General features: G+C 33.1%; 1 protein-coding gene across 8 annotated transcripts in view; it reads right to left on the bottom strand.

Annotated features, from left to right (window-relative positions):
• The window catches only part of LOC123714029 (A disintegrin and metalloproteinase with thrombospondin motifs 4), a 110,289-nt gene that overhangs the window by 74,871 nt on the left and 11,179 nt on the right, over window positions 1-24,239 (bottom strand). Inside the window, exon 2 of one of the 8 annotated variants that reach the window (XM_045668039.1) lies at window positions 16,914-16,940. The exons of the other annotated variants lie outside the window; for them this stretch is intronic. The gene's annotated coding sequence lies outside the window, so the exon portion shown is untranslated. The remainder of the gene's footprint in view (window positions 1-16,913; window positions 16,941-24,239) is intronic. 8 annotated transcript variants of the gene reach the window in all.

Raw genomic sequence — 24,239 nt, 5'->3', positions numbered from 1 at the left:
GTACAGAGGAGAGGAAAGAGTCGTTTAGTGAATAAGGTTTAATAGGATATGTTTAATTCTAGTAGGGATTTGTGATTTTTTGAACTAGAAAAGCATGTTCCATTACTTCTTTCAATAGGGATTGATTTAAAGTACAACATTTTGAGATCTAGCTCTCAGATTTCTGTTTCATGACCAATTATTTAATAAATAAGCGAGTAGGTGATCTGCCTGTGCCACACACCGCGACATTATCGCAAAGGCATTCCAGTTTCCTTACGTTTTTTCTTATCCGTACGAGTGAGTGTTAAATGCGCACAATAGACAAAAATAAACATAACTTCTATCCGGTTAAAAAGTGTTTTCTTACAATGTGTAAAAGAGAAAGACACAATGTAACAGAAGACAATACAATAGTATATGTCTAGTTAGAACCTTTGATCACTAGTTGGACGCTTATGCAAAGCCAATATTGCTCTTTAGATTAAAACAATCAATATTTATTAATAATAATAGTATTTTAGTATTATTATAGATAACACATTTTAGTTAGGATGTCTGATCTTGCTTGTCCGGAGGAAGTATCAACAATAAAATCTTTGTAAAATGTAGTCAGTCTACTTTATATTCCACTTTAAAAATGAATCCAAAAAATTCCATGAATTTCCAGTATGAAATTTGACGAAGAAATTCATCATTTCGCTTATGTAAATACAGCCGGAAGAATAATCAACCCATAACATTCCTCTCCGGTCCCTTAAAAATCCCGTCCGTATGAGTCAGAGACAAAAAAACAACACGCAAGTGACAATTATGGGCATACCGACAAAGATGTCGCACTCGCCAATTAGCGGGAAATGCTTGCTTCGCTTGCCAAAGTTGACAATGCAAATTAATCTTTATTTCGTTGACTTAAAGTGCTTTTAATGGCCAAAGTGTACAAGACGCTTTAAGGAAGTTTCCTTATTGATTTTTAGTTGTTTTTAAATTTAAACGATTTTTATATAGTCCCGTAATGCTAAGGGGAACTCCACTCATTCCTGAATATATGTATTTTTTGATTATTATTACGTAAAACTTTCTCTAGAACCTTGTTGTTAACATGCTGCATATGTAATCAACTAAAGGTCTAAAATAAAGATATAGATTTTTATATATGGCATTGGCCTAGTGGCGTCCGCGTGCGACTCACATCCCTGAGGTCATAGGTTCGATCCCGGCTATGCACCAATGAACTTTCTTTCTAAACATTCGCTCGAACGGTGAAGAAAAACATCGTGAGGAACCAGCTTGCCTTAGACTCAAAACACCGACGGCGTGTGTCAATTAGATTGACAAATGATCATGAAACAGATACAGAAATCTGAGGCCCAGACCTAAAAAGGTTGTGGGGCACTAATTTATTTTATTATACAACGTAGGTAGGTAAGTTTTCAGTACTTATAATGATATATTCACTTACACAAAATAAATGTTCACTATACGTATACATTATAAGCTCAAACTGTTACTAACATATATAAACACTATAATATCTAAAACAAATATGTTAGTTATAACGGCTGAAAGTATGTCAAAAATATATATAAAATTCTTAAAGCGATCTGAAAAATTATTATCATAGAAATCTATTACAAATATAGGTAACGTGATATTTATCGGGACGACGCGAAAATTTATGCAGACATGCAGAATTATGTTAAATACGAAAATACGCATCTCGGAAAAACGTTTTCGCATCATCGATACAACTTCTTGAAGCTCATAATGATGGGAATTCATGGTAAGGAGAAGGAAGAAGTTGTTGCGGAACGAACGCGAGTGGATCGGTATCACATCCGCCGAGTAGATGTTTAGACTAGCCAGTCTAGACTAGAACATAATTTAGTACAAACGAATTAAGTTTTGGAAAATTAATATACAATATATTTTAGCTATTTTTACTATTTGAATATTAAATTAAAGTTTTTTCCAAGGCGTATTAAGATTTCTATAAACAAGTGAATGGATGATGTAGCCATATTTTTTTGTAACGGCATTTCTGGAATTTTATCAAAGGGTCAAGAAACGTTTAATGAGAACAGTAGGGGGTACCTCAGTGTAAACGTGCATGTTATGTAACAATATCCATTCTCGAAATTCGCAGAATATCGTAAGGAATTCGACAGGACTAATTTTTACAGTCAATAATCTTCGAGGCAAAAATTTCACAAGGATAAATGTGGATCGTTATTTAATATATTTTAATGGTTAATGGAGAGATTTTAATTGATCACGATAATAGAGTTAAATCCATTAAATCTTAGAGACGCGTTAGTCTAGTTATTATGATTGAGATTCTTAACTATCATGCTGTTTGCACTCTGTACCGTAAATGCATGACAATCTTACTCAATTTTCATATTATTCATGTATTTATTTGCATTCGATAACGTTACAAAAGATGTTTATGAGGCTTAAAGCTAGGTACAATATTATGGACCCTGTTAGGGCACAGCAAAAGAAGGCATTACAAAACCTATATAACATAACTAATAGCAACAAAATAGCACATAAAACTTCACACTCCAGGCTAGTACCAATTACATAGAATAACATTTTTTTTTATTTATTTAATTGTGAATATTTAGGGATTAAACATCATCAAATTAAGCTATATTTTTATCTTCTAGGTACTCATTAACGCTATAATAACATTTACGTATAAGAAGTTTTTTTAGTTTGTTTGTAAATATTACAAAGTGGTAGTTGTATCATAACCTACATAGTAGTAATAAAATTAAAAATAGGTAAATAAAAAATTGAAACAAATTTAAAAATCTTGGTCTTTGGCAGCATTTCCTCGTTGTATTGCGATACTTATTCGTTGAGCCAGAAAAGTTCTGGTCACCGGTACTAACCAGGCGTCAACTTAAATCCTTAATTAGCGCCTGTACTTGACACACGACCCAAGAGGGCTCCAAATCAAATTTGCAGGAAAGACTCTTATATTTGAGCCGTTAAGACATATTGTTTACACATTACATATTATATGAGTGTGAACAAGAATCAGAACATAACAAGTGTAAAATTCTCGGACTGCACTGATTTTCAACTATAATTAATATTGATTGAAAAAAAAAGATTTTACGTAAACAGGGACCTACAACCTAGCCTATCAGGCACGCAATCAGACAGATATGTGACCGAGTAGCTAAGCATCGGGGGAGTGTCGAACATCCCCCCTTTATTAAAAAGGGACTTTTTTAACTTAAAGACACCCAGGGCACTCCAGGCCCGGGCGACAACTACTCCGGAAATATCGTCATGATATTTATGGTCGAGTCGAGGCCAGCTACCCGCTGCCCTCTGCGATTAATATTGTAGAGTAACTATCCGATAAAACGTGGAGACTACATTAATCGTCTGAAGTTCGAGTCCGACATCAGTTGGCACATTTTGCTTTCTGAATCCCAAAATTAATTTCGTAATATAGCGGTGTAAATATAGGAAATGTCACGTAAACGCTTTCCTAATAGAATGAAAGCGCTTGCTTTAGATTCGGTGCGCATTATAATACGTTTGTGAACATTGCCTGAATCCCAATTATTACTTTCTTTGGGGACAAATGAAAGTTATTGCGAAATATTACGATGTAATCTTAATATTGGTTTTTAAATCGATTAAAAATCAGTGGCGCTACAACCTTTTCGATCTGGGCTTCAGATTTATGTATATGTTTCATGAAGTATAGGCAGTAGGTGATCAGCCTCATGTGCCGGATACAAATGTATTTTGCTCACGATGTTTTCCTTCACTAATAATCGCATAGAAAGCAAGTCCATTGGTCCAATTGCACACCTAGGATCGAACCTAAGATCTCAGGGATGAGAGTTGCACACTTTAGGCCACTAGGCCAAAACTGCTTTTTTTAAAAATCGATTAAGGATTAGATATATAATTGCAATCTTCTTAAGAAAAACGCTTTTTGAACGGATTGAAGCTATGTATTATTATTAAAAACTTATAATTATTTACATAATTTTAAATTTTTTATAAATTCCGACGTTTCGCGTGCTTTTCAGCGTGCGTGGTCACGGTTCAGCGTGGTACAATCCGTTCAAAAAGTGTTTTTCTTAATGTGTAAAAGCTATGTTAACAAAAGACAATACTATTGCAATCTTCTACTAAAATACTTTCTTCCGGTTCTCTCCGACTCGTTTACGTTATGATTAAAAGAGACATAGGACTGTAATAAGGAGTGCAAAGATAAGTCTTTGTTTTTGTCAGAGGGAGTACAAACTTTGATACTAATACTTCACTGGGTCCGTAACTCATGACTGACTATCGGGGTCAGCTGTATAGTAAGACCTGGCGCAAATATTGACGTACCTGTGCTGTACTGTCTATAATTTTGAGGACGAGTTTTTAACTTGATTCGTCCATCTCGCTGGCGTGTCCATGTCATCTAGGCCTTCTGTATTGCCAATCACCATCGTGATTCTTATTTTTCTCTTGGTTCGCGATGCCCCTGCGCATTGTGTGACCAAAGTACGAAATGATAATACTAATACAGCTTCAGTGTACCCTTAGGTTTTAAAGGCAAATAATGTAATGTATTACAAATTAAAAAGCTCTTTCTTGGATCCGATACATTCTTTAATAGATTTATTTAGTATCACCAACCAGTATTTTATCTGAATTTACGGAATGGTGAATGGCGAATGGCAAGTTAATTAACAAAAAAGACAAGGACGCTTCGTCTGTAGCGGTACTCAGTGACATTACGTAAAATAAATTAAAATCTTTTCCTAGTTTATGCCTTGTATTTTTCAATATTTGTCAGTATTTTTAGAATGTTTCGATTTTTTTCGAACCAACCAATCCAGGAAGAGGAACTACTGAAAGTAAATAAGTGAAAATAACTGAATAGTTTCAAATGGAAGACGTATTTTTAATATTTTAACAACACAACCAGCTGCCCACTGAAGTATTTCCGAACCAATTCGACTTAGGGTCCTTCAAGAAAAGAGCTTAGAATTTAGGCCGGCAACGCACTTGCGAGCTTTCTGGTAATGTGAGTGTCCATAGTATTTATAATATTCTTAACCTACATAGTAATAATTATAATTAAAGGAAATTTTAAACGTATTATCTATTTTTAATGATTATCATTATTACCATATACGTCTATTTAGTTGATATTATACATTTTTCATAAAGAATCGAACCCAGGTTCTAAAGTGTTATAAAATAATGATGTCAATGGAATATCTTAAAAACGTTTATCTTTTAGGCCGCCAAATTATATATCCGTAAGCACAGCATTTAATAAATGATGAAGCTCAACAAATATCTGCTAAAATAGTCTATCACCTCAGTCTGACAGCTTTAAACCAAATTTCGACGTACGAGCAAGTCTTAACTGAGTTTGAGTAAATTCTCTCGGTGCACAGCCAGGATTCGAACTCACAATGGACCACAAGGATTGAAAATATTTTATATACGTTAAATATTTGTTCACAAAGTGTGTGTTGTGTATGTTCTTGTGTTAGTAGTAACATAGTACATTGACTGTGTTGTCATTAACAAGAGCTCGGTAAGAAGATGTTATAGTAATGTTAATGACGTTTCTACTAACACATAACTTATGTAAGTTTGTCAAGTCAGGTTTATCGTTAGTCGTCTTTTTCTGACATATTGTTTACCTCATAACAAAAAAGGACTGATATATGACTTTTACAATAGAGAATTTTAATTGTCCTGTCATAATTATCAGCATTACGATATTGATATCTGACTGCTCGAAACAAGCTATGTATCGAAGGCCATAAAAGATTAGCTCATTGTTTTCGTTGTTCCAGCAGTCTCTTGCGGCCTACAAAATTTGACGCTTATAAATTAAAAACACTTTAACTTACTGAATATATTATTAAGTCAAATTAAAACGTCATTATTTTCACCTCTTGGTTTAACTGTACGTAATGACTTAATCGTATTATATATAACAATGTCGTAATACGCGTATAAGTAAAAGTTATGTGCCAATAATTATATAACATTCGACAAAACTCGACAAAACTATAGACACATACATGACAAAGTGATAACGGTCGGTCAAAGTCAAACACGTGAAATCAATACATATTTTGGTAGTAGTGGTGGCATAGTGGCTGGTATTGTCAGAAGTCGTGCGTTCTAATCGCGGCTTAAAAGATTTTCCTTTCTATGTTAAGCGAGCGTTAAATACCGTACAAACCGATCAGCCTTCTGTCAGGCACCTATTAAGAAGAATATATAATTTTACATTTATTTTTATTATAGGGACAAATAACAAACCTTTGCTTTTCTCTAATAAACTCAAAGATAGTTCAGCGATTCTATAAAATTAATTATATATAGCATAAATTGAAAAAAAATTATTAGGTAGTTTAAATACTCTATATTTGATTATAATAATTAGTCCAAATATAACGCGATTAAAACCTAACTTAAAAATGTTGATAAACAGTACTTTTATTTCACAAACAATTTACCAACAAGAATGTAGAAAGCGAACAAAAATTAATTAAACAATTTCACCGAAAAGTAGTTGAAACCTCAATTCATTTCGTTACCATAAATTATTAGATTATTCTATTACAAATGTCACTTTATTAATTAGTAAACAATTTTATGTATCCCCGCATTACGCTGAAAACAAAACTGTGTTGTTTTTATGGCAACATTCAAAAAATAAAAATTTGTATTTGTGATGGCACAAGTTTTTCTTCACCGTAGGAACGAGTGTTACGAGCACATAGACATAAAATACATTGATCCACATTAAGTAATTATTAATTACTGATTAGTCATTGAAGTTGTCGCCTAATTAGTAAGATTGATGCTTTCCTCCCTTAACGAATATGTATCGCAATACAGCGAGAAATTGCCCGCATTGAAGGTACACACTGACACAGGGTTTTTTTTTTATTATCTATTTATGAATTTTTAATTATTATTATTACTATGAACGTTAAGAATTACTAATTGGTTAGTGTGTATACATTATATTTTTTTAATTCATATAGTAACAGTGTTCATTTTACCATTTAAAAAAGATTTGTTTGCAGTTAATTACAACAGTTAACGCAAATCTCATCGCATACATTAAACGTCAGCCTTCAACTGTTTGTGCTTGCCTAATAAGCCATTTACAATGGGTGTGGAAACACAACACGTTGAGAATCAACTGCGTTGTTTAAGACCAAAGTTGCCTGGCGATCGTCGGATATATACATATGCTTTAGATCCGTTCTTATAAGTTAGTACGTACTCCTGTCTACCATATGCCGACAACGAATTATATATCATATTTATAGCGGCCATATAACGTGCAGAGGCGATGAGAGCTTGGAGAAACTGGTTAGTAACATAGACCGTTCATCCTGATGGACTGATCAGCGCTGTAACCTTTTTAGGTCTAGGTCTCAGATTTCTGTATGTTTCATGATCATTTGTCAAGTAGTGTAGGTAATCAGATTCGAAATAATATACTAGAGGTGGCCTCTCTATTTACGTGTTACAAGCACTGTACTATCACATACCTAAGTAGTTGAGATAACTGCCGAATCAAACTGTACTTGTAAAATTCCAAAGTGTTTTTTCATTCCACTAATACGTGATGTAAATACCGATTTCTGAACTTGAAGTAACCTTTGATAAACCTCTGTTGGTTTCCTGTGTATTGTATCCTTAATTTTCATAAATGTATTTTGTCTATATACGAGCTTGCTAGAGCAGTGTTGGCGTTATTGACTCTCATCGTAGGTTCGATAGCTGTGTAACATTCGAGAGTTCCACGTGCGCTTTTTTTCGCTCCATTCCCTTCGCTCGAACGGATCTAAATTTACTGGCTTACAAATGACTAAGGTAAAAACAGAGTCCCTAAATAAATAAGTCACTGGCGCTACAACCTTTTTAGGTCTGGGCCTCAGATTTCTGTATCTATGCCTGATAGACGCCGTCGATTTTTTGGGTCCAAGGCAAGTTGGTTTTCTTTCACCGTTCGAAGGAATGTTAAATGCGCACATAGCAAGAAAGTCCATTGGTACACAGCCGGGGTTCGATCCTACGAAACCTAAGCCAGTCACTGCTCCAGAGGAAAATATACTATATACTATAGTGACAAGTATAATATGAAGTAAATGCAGCATATATCGTAGAAACATTACTATAAGGAAATTCTTATTAGGGATTTTCGTTTCTTTCTGTCAAAGTGTTTCAGCTGTGTGTATGAGAACTTCCGTGCAATTAAAATGATTTATTAATGATAATTAAGGTAGTATATAACTTCTGAACTCAACGCAATGTTAACATACTTCGAAAGACAAGAAGAAAAATGAATTAACGAAACGTAAAATTACTCTCAATTTTTAACGAGCCGTGAAAGTGTTTACGTTTATTTTTCCATTTTAAACTCATTTACAATGAAATATAGTGAACCACACTTAAGCCAACACTGTATTTGATGTTAAAAAAGCTATGAAGATATGAAAATAGATTCAGTATAGACACTCATACCTCAAGAATAGAGTGCACAGTGTGATGGCGTAGTTATGTTTCATAATTTCTGTGTGCGTGTCTGTGTAAATAACATTGAGGGAGTAAATTAAATTATTGTGAATGTCATTAAAGTGAATAAAGCGAGAGAGGTATATCAGGACTGTAGCAAGTGGATCTAAACGGTAAAAAGGTGTGATTTGAATGTATTTAATTTGACTTATTCGCTCAGCGGTAATCACCATACTTAGGTGTGTCATTCCATGTTGTAACCGCTGATCAAACGTCAGGTTGCGATATGAAGAAAAATTTTAAAATTTTGAAATTATTTTTTTATATGTCCATTCGTGAACGAGTGCTGCAGTGCTGAATTCGGTGATGTTACTGTCCACTATGTATTTCCGTTTTAGAACTGGGATGAAATGTAAAATTAGAAGCATTTAATATGACATATCTTTATTGACGTTAATAAGGTACACTGTGTTACCTAAATGAATAAATGACTTTAATTTGAATTTGAATAGTGTAAAGTGTTTATACTTAAAAAAAACTATACTAAGTTAAGTAAGTAAATTAAGTATATTATAGAATTTTTTTTACGAAACGGACAGAAATATACCTACTGTGAATGTTTGTGTATGTCTCTACCAAAACTATTATATTTATTAAATACAAACCTGAATAGTTAGTACAAATATTATAATTACATAAAATTTGCTTTTTTTATCTTATCGACTCAGTGGCTTGTCAAGGACAGGACGTCAATTGTCAATAAACAGCCTTATTGTAGAAAGCTAAATATAATGTAGGAAACCCTGAACTATAGCCTTGTCAATACGACCTAGTTACTTAAATTTAAAAAATAAATACACCGTATCAATTGAAAATATTGTTTATGTCTCGCAAAGGCTTTTATTAAATTTTTAAACTTCATTTAAATGTGTTTTAAGTTCTAAAAGTTTCGATTTCCATCGAAGTGTATTAAAATCTATAATAATTATGTATGTTTTTAACGAACAAAATCAAAACAAATCTATCTAGTACAGATAGATTATTATGTTTTATTGTCAAAATATTAAACAATTGGGACTGGGGTTAGCCTAGCTACAGCGTGCGACTCTCATCCCTGAGGTAGTAGGTTCGATCCCAAGCAGCACCAATAAACTTTCTGCCTCTCTACGCATTTAACGTTCGCTCGAAACCGACATGCCTTAGACCCAAATAGTCGACGGCGTGTGTCAGGCACAGGAGGTTGATCACCTACCTGCCAAATGATCATGAAACAGATACATATGCCCAGACTGGTTTCTTTTTGTTTGGGACACGTATAATCAGATCAAAGAGAATGATGTTGTCTCCTTGATGGTGACTCCACATCAGATAATAATTGAACTAATCGAGCTTAAAGTTAAACATGTGTTAACTGTCTCAGCATTTAGATGAATGAAATACGCCTCCTTGTAGGCGTAGGCACGATCGTGTCGACATCCTTTGTAGATACGCAAATCCATGACACCTAGCGATTAGACAACATTGACTTGTAATTAAATTATAAGTCTTTTTAAAGCGATGGCAAAAATAACTTCCAAATCGAAAGGCTAGTTAGAAGGTTTTCAGAGTTAAAAATTATATGAAAGTGAGAGGGTGTGTGTGTGTAACTTAAACCTATGTATTAAATTGCCTTAGTGTCATTAAATGACTTATAGTGTTTTAATGGTATCTGTTTTGAAGGACTTATTTGGACTGTGTAAGTAAGTAAAGAATTATGTGTGTGAGAGACACGTTTATAATAGGATGAGAGTAGGGAGAAAACGAGAGACACGGGCGGTGATTGCCGAGTTTTCGACGCTTTTAAGACATAAATTGTATCTTGTGTGATGTATAATTTTGGATTGTTTCGGATATAACTGTGCTGAGGGGTATGTTTTTTTCTAATTATTATTTTGTTGTGAAGCTATCTGAAATGTTTTCTTCCTTTTAAGCTTTGGGAAACGCCCTCAAATTAGATGTTCATTATTGAATGATAAATTAACAAATTTGTTTCTGTGGTAAACGTTAACACATATAATAGGTTTGGTAGGATAAACCAAAATCCTCCTGGAGCCCACACTTATTTAATTAAGTTAATTATAAGATTTAGTTTAATATATTTTAGTTTTGTATTTTTCTAGTTTAACTGTTTGAAGTTTCTTTTATAAATATCCTAATATGTACTAATTTGATTTATTTAATGTTAAAAACACATAACACGTTTTTCCAACATATATATATAATTATTACTGTATATGACTAAACGCCGCTTAAAGCATTTGTAGTTCCTGTCGATAACAGTAACATTAAAAAAGTTATTGGACGATCATGTAACGTCATATATAACTCACTACAACACTAATAAATAAATGAATGGCGCTACGACCTTTTTAGGTTTCAGCCTCAGATTTCTATCAGTCTAGATTGCCGGCGTACCGGTTTACTCAGGATGTTTTCCTTTCACTGTTCAAGTAATTGTTAATTGCGCACACAGTAAGAATATTGGTGCACAGCCGGGGATCGAACTACGATCTCAGGAAACAGGTTGAAGCCAATAGGCCAACACCGCTATGTATATAACCATTTAAAATATTAGTTTAACAGCTTAGAAATTCAGTAGAATTCAATTTAAATCAATTGTATGAACTGGTACCTAAAAGATTTCTAATCACGGTACTAAATTTGACATATCAAGAAACCTTTCGTAATAAACTGGAAACAGCAGTTTTTCATCGCCCCTAGCAGTGCTTAATTCAGAATTATTGACCATTTCAATTCTACCTCGTAAACCTTGTATTATCTTAATGCCTATGCAACTTGATATATAAACTACATTCTATAAAATTACTGATATCTATATATGCGCTATTACAAGAAGGTTGGACAATAAAGTAGACCTGACGCTTAAAAGCATTTTAGATGTGGTCTTACCGTCGCATAGAATCTAGGTCTCGGATGATACTGTTCTTCTACTCTGTAATCATAAAATCTCATGCAGAATATAAAACAACGGAAAAATGCGTACCTGGTCCACGTGTTGCGCCATGAATGCCACCTTCTTAACTTAATTATAATGGGTAAAATCCAGAGTAAACGGTGTGTTGGTAGAAGGAAAAAATCGTAATCGCTTTGTAACGTGACGTGGGGTACAGGACAAAATACGCTTCACGAGACTGTCGTTAGCCGTCCTCCAGTAACTGAGAGACACCAATAGAAAATCTAAAGTTTTCTATTATTATTATTATTATTCTGATGCGATGTAAAGACTGATGTTAATGGCAATAATTATTGAGACGATTTTTGTACACAACATTACAAGTAAAAGTTAATTCGAGATTTAGTTTAAGCTCAAGAATTGACTTGACATCGATAAGTAGTTAATGTGTGTCAGTCACGATTTTTTTTTAATTTTTGTTTTAAGCCGCAAGTTATTTCCTGATACACATATTGTCTAATTATCCTAGGTGTTAGTAAATATCTTTTCGTTTAGTATGAATAAGTAACGTCATCATCCCTGTAGTTTGTTTGGTGGGCCATGTAGTCTCTGTTTACATCCACCTGTGATCCGTGAGATACGCTGGTCACGAAAATACTGGTTAAACATTATAGCTTAAAAAATATATTCCTATTTCCAGACTAGATTTATACTATAAATATGCCTGCTGGTATGTCTAATGTGGTGGTAGTATTTATTATTCAAAATCATAATACGTCCGAGCAAATTAACGTCAAGAACAAAAAGTTACCGGTTAAGTTGCGTTAAAGGAAGTGTGAAACGATGTCGTTTCGAAATATTGAACGGAACTACGCTGTATAATTTAAGATAGTATTATAAATTGGCACCCCACCCTAATACTGTATCCTTATAAATCAAATTACTTAGAAATAAATCATACGTAAATTGCTAAGTTTCCCCGGCTGTGCACTGTGACTTTCTATGTACGCGTTTAACCACGTTTAACATAGAACAGAAGCTTGATTGGGTGAGCCTTGTCTATTAGAAAATCGGACAACGGGGCGAAATTCCACCTGGGTGTTCCAGGGTTACACAACTGAGCTATTTAAGATAGTTTTTGCCGTCCACCACCACTATATGGAAGTCTTTCCGAACCATTATGACTGAGGTTTTATCCAAGAAAAAAGTGGACCAATTATTAAAAAGCCGATACCGCACTCGTGGTCCCTCTGCCATTTAGTGGCTATGGATGGTGGTATCAGTTACCATGAGATGAGCCTCCTGGGGGCTGAGTTAAGATGCCGTAACAGTAGTGTATGTAGAAAATCGAAAACTAAATATATCTAATATCGAAACTTTGACGACACGTATTGTCATTTTTCTATAAAACAAATTATAAGCCGGGGCGAGGTTAGGTACGATCTCAAGTTTGAGAATAACTTAAAAACTAGTCAAACTCGAAGGGAATAGTACTCCAGTACTCTGCAATTACCCTTAACCATAGCAAATCATACCGATATTTGTCAATAAACCGCGCGACAATTGGCCTATGTATAAGTACCAACTTATTTTTACGTAAAGATTGGCGTACGTTATCATTACATCTGTCCCTAACCCACATGCTCACGTTGCAACAACAGGAAGTACGTAATGACAAAGGAAATGGCAACCTTACGCAAATCAACTCCCATCACCGCGACTGTCATATTACCTATTTTATTTGGTGGTATAACACCACTAATTAATGAATATAGTTAAACTTCTATAACGTAAGTTGTAGCGTTCTATCAAATTGTGATTACGTGATAAGAAATTAACGTCTAAATAAACTAAAAAAAGAATGAAGTGTTTGGTAATCTACATTGTTGGAGCCTTGTTGTATCTACAAAAAAAAATATGTAAAAATGGTGACTTGCACCAGTATAATACTCAAAACAGAACCAATTTGAGTGTACGACCAACCAGGCTCCAGAACATAAACCACTCCTTATATGGAAATTGTATTCGTTTTTACAACAAACACCCAAAAATAATAGAGAATTATCACTAAATAAATTCAAAGCTTTTTATAAATTTGACGAATACTTAAATGATCCTAATCCTTGGGATTGATTTGCTCCAGTTCTAACAATTTGTATGACTCAATACTTGGCGATTAAAAAGAGTGGCGGAAAGTTTCTTGCCAGTTCTTCTTGCCCGCTCTACGCCCTTGACATGCTAACTGGTAGCAAATGTAAAGTTAGAATTAATTTAACTTCTTTTTGACGTTCATAAGTGTACTTGTTCACCTATATGAATAAAGATATTTTGAGTTTTTAATACATTTGTTGGATGAATTAATTAATCATTTGATTCTTTCTGGGACGGTAACTCGTTCTAAGTATCGTGGTTAGCTGTATAGTAAGATTGCATCAATTTCGGTCCTACTCTTCGTATAATTTTGAGGACGACTTCGAGTTGATCACCATCTCTGGCGAACGTCCACGCGATCTTTTGCCTTCAGTATTGATCACTATGATTTTCTATGTTCTCATCGCCCCTGCGCATTGTGTGACCAAATTTATAGTAGTCCATTACTCAAAGTTAAGTTAAGTTGACTCAAAACAATTGGATTTAATATAAAGATAATGACTGGATTGAGGTAGATAAATTAGCCTTAGAGAGTCAAAAGATTGATAATAATAATATGTTCTGGGCGAGTTATGACCAGCCAATCAGAAGATATTTTTAGATTTTTGCGGGTCGGATGCCTGATGATATCACGGAGGATATGGTCTGCGGGTTTCAAGCATGTGAGATATCTAAGTTCGACCGTGCACAAACACCAGCTAGCGCCGATCAAGCAAGTGTGAGTAATGAATAAGGTTTTTGTGGAGTAGAGGTGCGAGCAATGTTGGCCCGGTGGCCTCAGCGTGCAACTCACATCCCTTAGGTCGTAGGTTCAACCCCTGGCTGATCACCTATGCCTATTAGATTGACAAATAAACATAAAACAGATACAGAAACCTGAGAACTAGACGGAAAAGGGTTGTAGAGACACTGGTATTTTTTTCTGTGGATGTAGATTTGTGCTACTATGTGACTTTAATTGCATTCTCAGTTGTAGAATTATCCAGGTAGTTTTATCGAATTTATTTATTAAATTAAATAAGCTACCATTACATATTACTCTAATAAGGTAACTATATACATACATTAAATTTACATCACATACAAAACAATATATAGAAAAAAACAACACAACATCGCACAGTAACTATTTCTTACAGTATTGGACGCAAAATTTGTCAGTTCACTCAACGGACAATCAAAAACGTGTTTTAATTTATGCAGTGCATTAATTATTTTCATACATTGTCTCATGTGTTCCCTTTTCGAGAATAAAGTGACTGTTGATATTCTGAGGTACTATAGTAACACGATTGTATTTCCTACTAACTAAGTCCAAGATCGAATAAAAACATGTCACAATTATCAACGCTCATACGACCTTCTTAAACCAAGGTTTAAAAAAATGAAGACAATGACAATTTTCGATTGTGCTGCCATCATCATAAATTAACTCTTAGATTATCTTGGAGATACATCCGGTCACTTAATGCCTTCATCAATCAATCAAAATATCAAAAGTCTAATACGTAAGTGTCATTTGTCATTTGACAGTGAAGTTTTTATATACGTCAATACGCCAGTGAATTCTCCAATAAGAACTGTTCCTAGCTGCAAAATTTACTTTTTAGAAATTGTCATTTGGTTGTCATATATTTAAGGAATTTGTGTCTGGTCTGTAGTATGAGGTTTGATCTTTGGTCTGTTTTAAAAATTGTGTGTAAAGTTTTGACACAAATATTGTAGAATATGAAGTTTACCGGGTCATCTAATATATTTTATTTAATTCGAAGCAGTTCCTGATATTAGCGCAAGAAAGAAATTCTTCACCACAAATATTGACGACGATAAAGATAGTTAAATTAATTGTTACGTCAACGATTTGAGGTTTACCGTGTAGATACTAGGATATTATTGTTCTGAATTCAATGTAACTACACAATGGGTAACTGTTTGTGGTGATATGCGTCAGGCCTGAGAATTAGTGAGAAATAGTCGATAGGAATAATTTATATGCAGTCATTGAACTTCAGCAGGTGAATACAAATTCAGATACAGATTTAAAAAAAATTAAAAACCTTCAAAAATTTGATCGAATTATAATTGAAATAAATTTTCGTACAGCAAATATTTTTCTACAATTTTTAAATGTGTAATATATTCAAAAGGAAAACAATTTTTTAACCGTATTAAAGCTATTTGCATTATTATAAACTATATATATATGGCTTTAATCCGGTTAAAAAATTGTTTTCTTTCAATGTGTAAAAGCTATGTTAACTAAAGACAATACTATGAGTAATATAGTATATTTAGGACATCTAAAACATATATGTCTACTTGCTGATGTATATGAAGCAATATCTTCTTTTCTCCTGGAATTGAGTCATTACATCCTGTAAAAGGTACGTTTAAAGTTTCTACGTTACCTAAGGCAACACTTTGTGTTAATACCACATATATAAATCATCATTGCGTTAAGTGTTCGTTTGAACCCACAACACTGTATTTTTCTTTCTTTTGCGCAGATATCACTAGCGTATGTCAAGGGAAAATATCGTGAGGAAATGTCGTAAACTTGTCTGACCTGTCAAAATAAAGAGGCCAAAACAGGACAATTTGTGTTGCTGGTATTAAATTATAAATACGTTCAAAGACTATACCAAAATCAGAGTTAAATTTTTACCAATGACATTTAAAAAGAAATAATATGTGTATTGTACATGTAAAATATTAAAACAGGTTTGAAAACGAGAAAAATAAGTAATAAATAAGTAAGAGTCAATACTCTCAGAAGGCCGGCGAGACGTCAGTTTCCGTGATTTTGTGACGCGCATAAGCTGTTCCTATATTTAACCTATAGCGAATAGTTATTTTTACGTTTAGTGCTACAAAACGCAGCTTGTATGAGATAGAATTACATTTTTTTCATATTCAAATAGACTTGGTTTGCGTTAATGTTTGTTAAAAAAAAGAATTCTTCGTACTAAAGAAGACAGTCGTAGACTTGAATTATCTATCTAAATATTTATCTAATATTAATTTTAATCAAATAGTTTTAATTCGATCACTACTTAATATTAGTTTTGTAAATGACAGTTCCATGTCATACCGTTTTTTGCTCATCTGCTTTTGATTGGTTTAATGAAAATATGTTTAATTTAAAGATTAAGAAAATCTCACCGCTATGTATTTGTCCAACAGAAGCGCAAGTGCACTTTTCCAACGAGTTTTGTCGTTTTAAATCTTATTTGTGTTTTTTTTTTATACACATTAAGTTAAATAAATATCATAAGGAAATTCAGTGCAATGTACTCACAACAGGATAACGGTTGCTCCAACTTACCTGTAAAGATAAACAAATGGATAAACATTAAAATAATTATTTATAAACACACTTAACGCCGCATTATAACAATTGAAAGTTTTAATTTTAACCCTTTTTCTCTACCTTTACCTACTTTTTTTATTTTTATTAAGTATTCCTACAGCTACTCATTAAACAATATTCAAACACAAAATCCAAAAACGGAATACACATTCCAACATAAACATAAAGCACAGTTTTACCTATTTATACAAAAAATATAACAATGTACACATTCATAATAAATTCTAGATTATAAGTTCTAAGATTCATTAATCATTATAATAAATATTTAATATAAAGGAAGAATAACAAAGCCGTTATTAATAAAAGATACCAGAGTTTTATAAATATTTTTTAAATCATTATTTAGTCACATTAAATATATATATTTGCTGGCAATTTGTATTATAAGCTAGGTATACGATACATGGCTGAGTTACGTGAATAGTTTTTATTAGACCGAGGAATCTGGAATAGTTGGGTTTGCCCTGTATCATACAGATGATGGGGTGTGAAAAAGTAAAAGTGAAAAAGTAAAAAATTCGGTACACAATTATGACAAATACGACAATTTCGAAAGGCATTATATTATGTAATTATTTTGTTCATGGCCAATATATTGATGCATTTCGTGAATAAGTTGAGCTAGCAAACATTAAAACAGTTAATGTAATGTAATGAAATGTATCGCAATTAACAGCGAGGATATGTTGCCAGCGTCAAAGGTATTGCCACAGGGACCAAACTTTTTATATTTGTTTTATTTATCTATTTATTTTGTTTTAAATATTATTATTACTATGTAGGTTAAGTTTTTGTAATTACTGTATACTTGTGTGTTGGAAATAAGTCATAAGTGACTGGACCTGATTCACTAAGCCGCCTTATCTAGAACGAAATCAAAACTGCAAACAACTTCGGAATTGCTTTTTTTGATTTGTCAAGACACGGGACGTCGGCGTCGACAGCTAAAATTGTACAATTGATTTATACATCGTAATATAACGTAGAAGAAAATTACATACACACACAAACATTGCGTGCATATACACTTCCGTTGCCTGTGTGACAGTAATTTATTTAATGATACAGTTATTCAGAGGTTGACGACATTTGAAATTACTTTCTATGATAATTGGCAAATATCAATTCTGGATAGGGGATAGTAAAAGAAGATCATAGATTGAAGAAGCGAAAAGCAAATCGTACGTATTATTTTACGCTGTAACGTGATCGCAAGACTGCCATCTATCACAAAATGTACTGAAGAGATATTCAAAATCAATCATCAATTAAAACTATATACTAGTCGGCCCTTTTTAAGTAAAAATCACTTGTGCCAAGCTCTTCCGTAACATATATGGTAGACCTATGCGTGTATGCGTGTGCATGTGCGTGAATATATAACAACAGTCATAAAAAAACAATTATAGGTTAACTAGCAGGCAATTCACAGGACTATAAAAGCTGAAAGTGGAAGTGGGTGGATCATATGTTGCAGAGTGATCCAACTGACTTTGGTGGACCGTCCAAAACAGATCAGAAGCATCATTGCAGAAGCGGAGGAAGCTGGAATGACGTGGACTGAATTTAAACTGTCCAAGGTATGTGCCTCACCTGGACACATAGGGCCTTAAGTCTAGTAATTTAAATATCAGACGATTTTGTAAAAATAATATATAAAGTATGAGTTTAACAATATGCCCTAAAACAGAAGTGGCAATGTGGGAGGGGGTCAATGTAGCAAGCTGCATAGATTGACTTTGGAGACAACTATATGGAAATGATTAAGGGGAATGGAGAAAAAAAAGCTGGAGGAGCCAAATGGGTTCCAATTAATGGTACTGAAGGAAGTTAGAATATTGAGTAACAAGGAAAAAAATATGATATAAATCAAAACATTTGTAAAGATTTGTAAGGCTTTATTATTACTAAATAAAGTATCTTCTATTAAACAACTGAATTTAAATATTAGTAATGTAGGTTTTAAAATAGAGGTCACTGCTGCATAACGTCTATTTTACGATCATAACCTCTTCGATTTTATGATTATTAGCTAAGCTAAAGTCGATACAATTGCAACAGTTATGAATATTGATCACTAGAAACATATTTTATACATATATGTTATCTTCATGTTTGTGTATTCTTTATGTAATATTATTTCTAATGAAGTATAGGAACGGTGCTAATGAACGCCAATTGGACTCCAGTTCTAACATCGGATCCCACCTAGGGCCATAGGAAAATAAGTCACGTAATAAAAATAGCGAAAATTGTTTGCCTGTCTTAACTATATCTTGTGATAAACTACTACCATATAAATGTTTTGAACTGATTTGATTTTGATGTTATTGAATAATAATGAATATGGCAGCCGGTACCAACGCCATTACTCCGACATACACAATTTCATTATTCTCGGGTATTTTTCTGTCTGTTCGGTTTCGTAATAATGATAAATTATTTACGTGGACGGCTATCAGGACACAATTCCTATATTGCTGGTTAGTGGGCCCTTTGGACCTAGTCGGCTAGCGTAACTAGGCTGTGCGATCTACAACTCCCCATCCACCCCGTGGCATGAACGTTCTCTATTTTTGAAGGCTCACTTTGGGTCGCTGAAAAGCATTTACAGATGTAACTACAATAGTTTGTGGATAAAAAAAAACCTTTTTCTTACCAATTACTTGTATACCTTTTGTATTTTACAATAGGTACAATTTTACAATCGTTTAACCGATCATAAAAATCATTTTTCTAAAAATACATCGTCAAACTTGATATTACTTTTTTGGTATTAAAACACAAATGCAAAAACCAACATCGTAACAAAGGACGTAATAGAAACGCAACGTATTAGGTAATCGTTACCGGTCGGTTTTATATTGGAATCGGTCATGCGTTAACAACATTGGTGTAATTGTGTTATTTTATATATGTAATAATACATTTGATTTTAAGATAACTATAGGTGTGTGCAGTTTTTATGGTTCGGCAATTCACCCCAGCGATACGCCATACACTGGCTCTAAACTGTATTGTTTTATATATCAAGAGGCAAACAAGCAGAAGGCTTACCTAATGTTAAGTGATTCTATCACCTTTGCACTTATTGCTAGATGTTTTGCAAGTGCGTTGCCGGCCTTAAGACTTGGTACGCTCCTTTCTTCAAAATTTAACTCATTTTGATTACCTCAAATATAAAAAAAAGTATATTTAATCACATTTAAGTACAGATAGTTTTAAAAAAATGACCAAAAAGTTTTATTTCAAAGTATAAAAAGTAAAATCAAAGATTAGAGTAAAAATCATATGCAAATCGTGACCAATTCGATGGCTACATCTTATTTATATTCATATTATTCGAGGCATAACAAAACTTTTTGTTAACCTTCTTAATGAAATCTACCTTAAAACCTCTTTCGTCATTTTAAGATTTCTTTCAATGTATTTGACGATATAAAATTTATAGCACAAATATTGTTTACTAATCGCTTTAGATGTAGGACGCCTTTGCATTTAAAGTTAATAAATTACTACTAAATGACTGTGAAGTCTTCTAGGGCTTCTTTTGAAATCTATAAAGTAGATTACATTGATTTCTTTGTAAAATACTTTCGCATTAACTATATTTAGTCATTTAGCTACCGTAGTCTGTGGTATAGCGAATGAAAGTCTAAGACTTGTGACGTAACACTTCCGAGTGCTCGCAGTTCATTGCGATACCGAATCGATCTATTTTGCAATAGCTACGTTTAGCGTTATATTACCCTTTTAAACAAGGCAGGGCAGTGTTTGTATATATGAGGTTTTAGACTTGGATTTTAGAAATAACGGCATGTCATGTGTGTTACACACAAGAGTGATGCCGTTTATATTTCCGTTCGGTTTTTATTGTCCTCTTTCGAAAATATTAATCGAAAACAAAATCATGACAACAATCCTTAAAGAGCTGAATTCTCTCACGAATTTAGTTTCTGCGAGAAATCCAGGAAATGCTTCTCAACTCCACTGTCAGCTCCACTCATAGATAACTCACGAATAATAATATAATAATAAAAGTAAAACAAATTTTAAAAGTTTGATCCCTGTGTACCTTTAAAGCTACCGTATTGAGATTTTTTTTTACATTTTGATTTTTTATGGTAGTAATATTTATATACTATATATGTGAATAGATGAATAGGTGTTCGATATACAGCTATGCGTAATAAATATTGTAGACATAAATGTTTTTAAAAACATATAATATATTTTATGTGAGCAGTGTTGACCTAATGGCTTCAGCGTGCGACTCTCATCCCATAGGTTCGAGCCCTGGCTGTTCACCAATAGACTTTCTTTCTATGTGCGCACGGTGAAGGAAAACATAGTGAGAAACCGTTTTGTCTTAGAGTCAAAAAGTCGACGGCTTGTGTCAGGCACAGGAGACTGAACACCTACTAGCCTATTAGATCGACATATGATGAAAAAATACACCTAAGGCCTAAAAAGGTTGTAGGGCCACTGATTATTTACGTATTTTAATGCAGCAATGAAATGGTTTTTTCGTGCTATAATAATTTATTAAATTTATTTGAACGTTTTTGTTTTTTTATATGTTACAGGAGGCAAACGGGCAGGAGGCTCATCTGATGTTAAGCGATACCGCCATGGACAGTCGATCTGCCAGAAGGCTCGCACGTGCGTTGGCGGCATTTTAAGAATTGATGCGCTCTTTTCTTGAAGGACCCTAAGTCGAATTGGTTCGGTAATACTTAAGTTATTTAAGTAACATTGTAATTTATAAAAATTAAAATATAATACAAAAAAGTATAGTAAAATAGTTATCACACTAACATATATACAAAGTCTGTATAATTTCTGACATTTGACAATGACAATAAAGGATTTCTGTTATTTGAAACAAAACATATCTCGATAATATAGCGATCAATTTTAAAACATAATGACGCAATATTTAACTCCAATGTGAACTCTAATGAAACAGGAAAAACTCGTGAAACCGGTCAATGTGTATTATATTGATCACCGCTCATTAATATAGAAAAGATTTTGTATGGAAAAATAGTTATGTATTCGCGATATTAAGATGTTTGTTACTCAACTAACAACATTGGCTTATTGTTTTATAAAATGCGTATTTTATGTCTTTACGCAATACTTTAAGATAGATTTAATTTTTTTTTAAATACTGTAACAGAGTGATAACCAGAACAAAAGAGTTCTTTTAATATCTAAGTATTTGAAGATTAATCTAAAGAATAAAGATGGCGCCTGGTTAGTAGCGGTGACCCCAGATCTGGTGCTTTCCTCGCTCAACGAATAAGTATCGCAATACAGAACGGAATTGCCGGCGGAAGGTACACAAGGACCAAACTTTTTAAATGTATTTTATTTTTCTATTTATAAACTTAATTATTATCACTATGTAGGTTTTGAATATTGTCAATATTCTATATTAGTTTGTTATGAATTAAATAATTTACGTTTTTTTTCGTACTGATGTTTTTGTTATTGTGTCTGATTATAATGATCTTATGTTTATATATGAAAAATTTATGTACGTTTACAATTAAACTTCTTTGTAAATATCTGGACCATGTCCACGTTGTGTTATGAGTCTTCAAGTGGTAGTAACGTTTACATGTAAATAAGAAATTTTCGAATACTTCTTTTGTGTTAGAGAATAATGATGAGAGTAAATTTCTACGATGCGCACGCACACAGTCACAAAAAACCGACACCCTGAAGTTAGCATAGTCAACATTTAAAAATAAAAAATGACCATTTCTTTAATTATGTAGAAATATTTTTGTGATAAATAAACTAGTATATATAACTAGATGATGCGTTATAATAAAACTTTCAATGTATTAGATAACTTTTTTCTATTGTTAGTGTCGTTTTTTTTATACAAACGAAAGATAAAAAATTAAAAAAGATTTTTATCTTGTTACGCCAAATAAGTATAACTTCTAACGCGTGTAGATAATAAGTACACACACATGTTGTTTTTTTTAAATGAAATGATTACTATTTAGCAAATTACTCCGTATAAATTATTATAATAATAATATAAATAAGCCTCTTGTCGAATCCCATATTGTTCTGGAAACGAAACCCAGACATACGCCATATGCTTAAACCACCGGTATGTGTACATAAATCTCAAGAGCTACGAGTGGTTTTAGAACAATATTTGTAAACATTGACCTAATTTTTTATTGACACCATAGTCTTTACTTAACGGCAATGTACGGTGCATTCACTTTACCACGTCGTCATCACAATGTTTATCTATTAACCAAACAAAAAATACTTTAAAATAGGCAAGTTCTTCAAAAAACAAACAGGTTTTAAGTGAAACTTCTTTAGGCGCATGAGGATAATTTTTTCACGCATGAAACGCAATAATAATAGTCGTAGCGTCACGGAGATGTGCAGCGTTTTTGTCGAAGAAAAGGGAGACAGCGATTGAGAGAGAGTGAGAATGGGCGAACGTAGAATGAAGCAAATAGCCATGGAGCGAGAGGTGCGAGAGAGCTATAGTGGCAAAGATTGAGAGAGATCGAGAGAGAGAAAGGGAGATCGAGAAAAAATACACGCTATTGGTTGATGTATTCGTTTAGTAGTTACATAGAACTTTAGATGGCAATTCTGTCGTATAACGTCTTGTGCAATAAACGCAGATTTTTACTTATTTATATTATCATTAGCACGTATACAGTGTGTAAACAGTGTCAATATAGATATACAAATACATGGAGTGATCATATACTTGTACATGATCATTTATTGGGGCTTTTACCTTAGTAATAATTAATTTAAAAAGAATTTTCACTTGTGACATGTGTACTTTGTACGCACATTTTTTCATCACCGCCATGTACACATATTTTAGTAGGTAAAAACACGTTAAGAAATAGAAGTTCCCAACGCACTTAGAAGCATAGCATATAGACAAATTGGCCCACACTGTGACAATCTTAAAGAAGTTAGTTGGCAGAAACTGAGCTCTCTCGTTCAATTTAAGGAGCATTTACTCTTTAGAGGTCTTTAAGAAATGATGTATTGTATATAAGTGTATCTGTGATATTTTAGGAAATAAATGAATCTTAATTATTATTACTTAATTAGCTTAGTTTCATTACTCTGTACCATGGAATTTCTAAATAATCATCTTCAAATCTATAGGATTAGTTAGTATTTTATAGACTATAGACAGTCCTTTTAGCTTGTTAAGATTTATTCAGTATCGAATTTATAATC

This window comes from Pieris brassicae, chromosome 9 (assembly GCF_905147105.1).
Source record: "Pieris brassicae chromosome 9, ilPieBrab1.1, whole genome shotgun sequence".
Lineage (NCBI taxonomy): Eukaryota > Metazoa > Arthropoda > Insecta > Lepidoptera > Pieridae > Pieris > Pieris brassicae.
The sequence above is the reverse complement of the archived record's forward strand: the minus strand, read 5'-3'. Positions and strand labels throughout refer to the sequence as shown.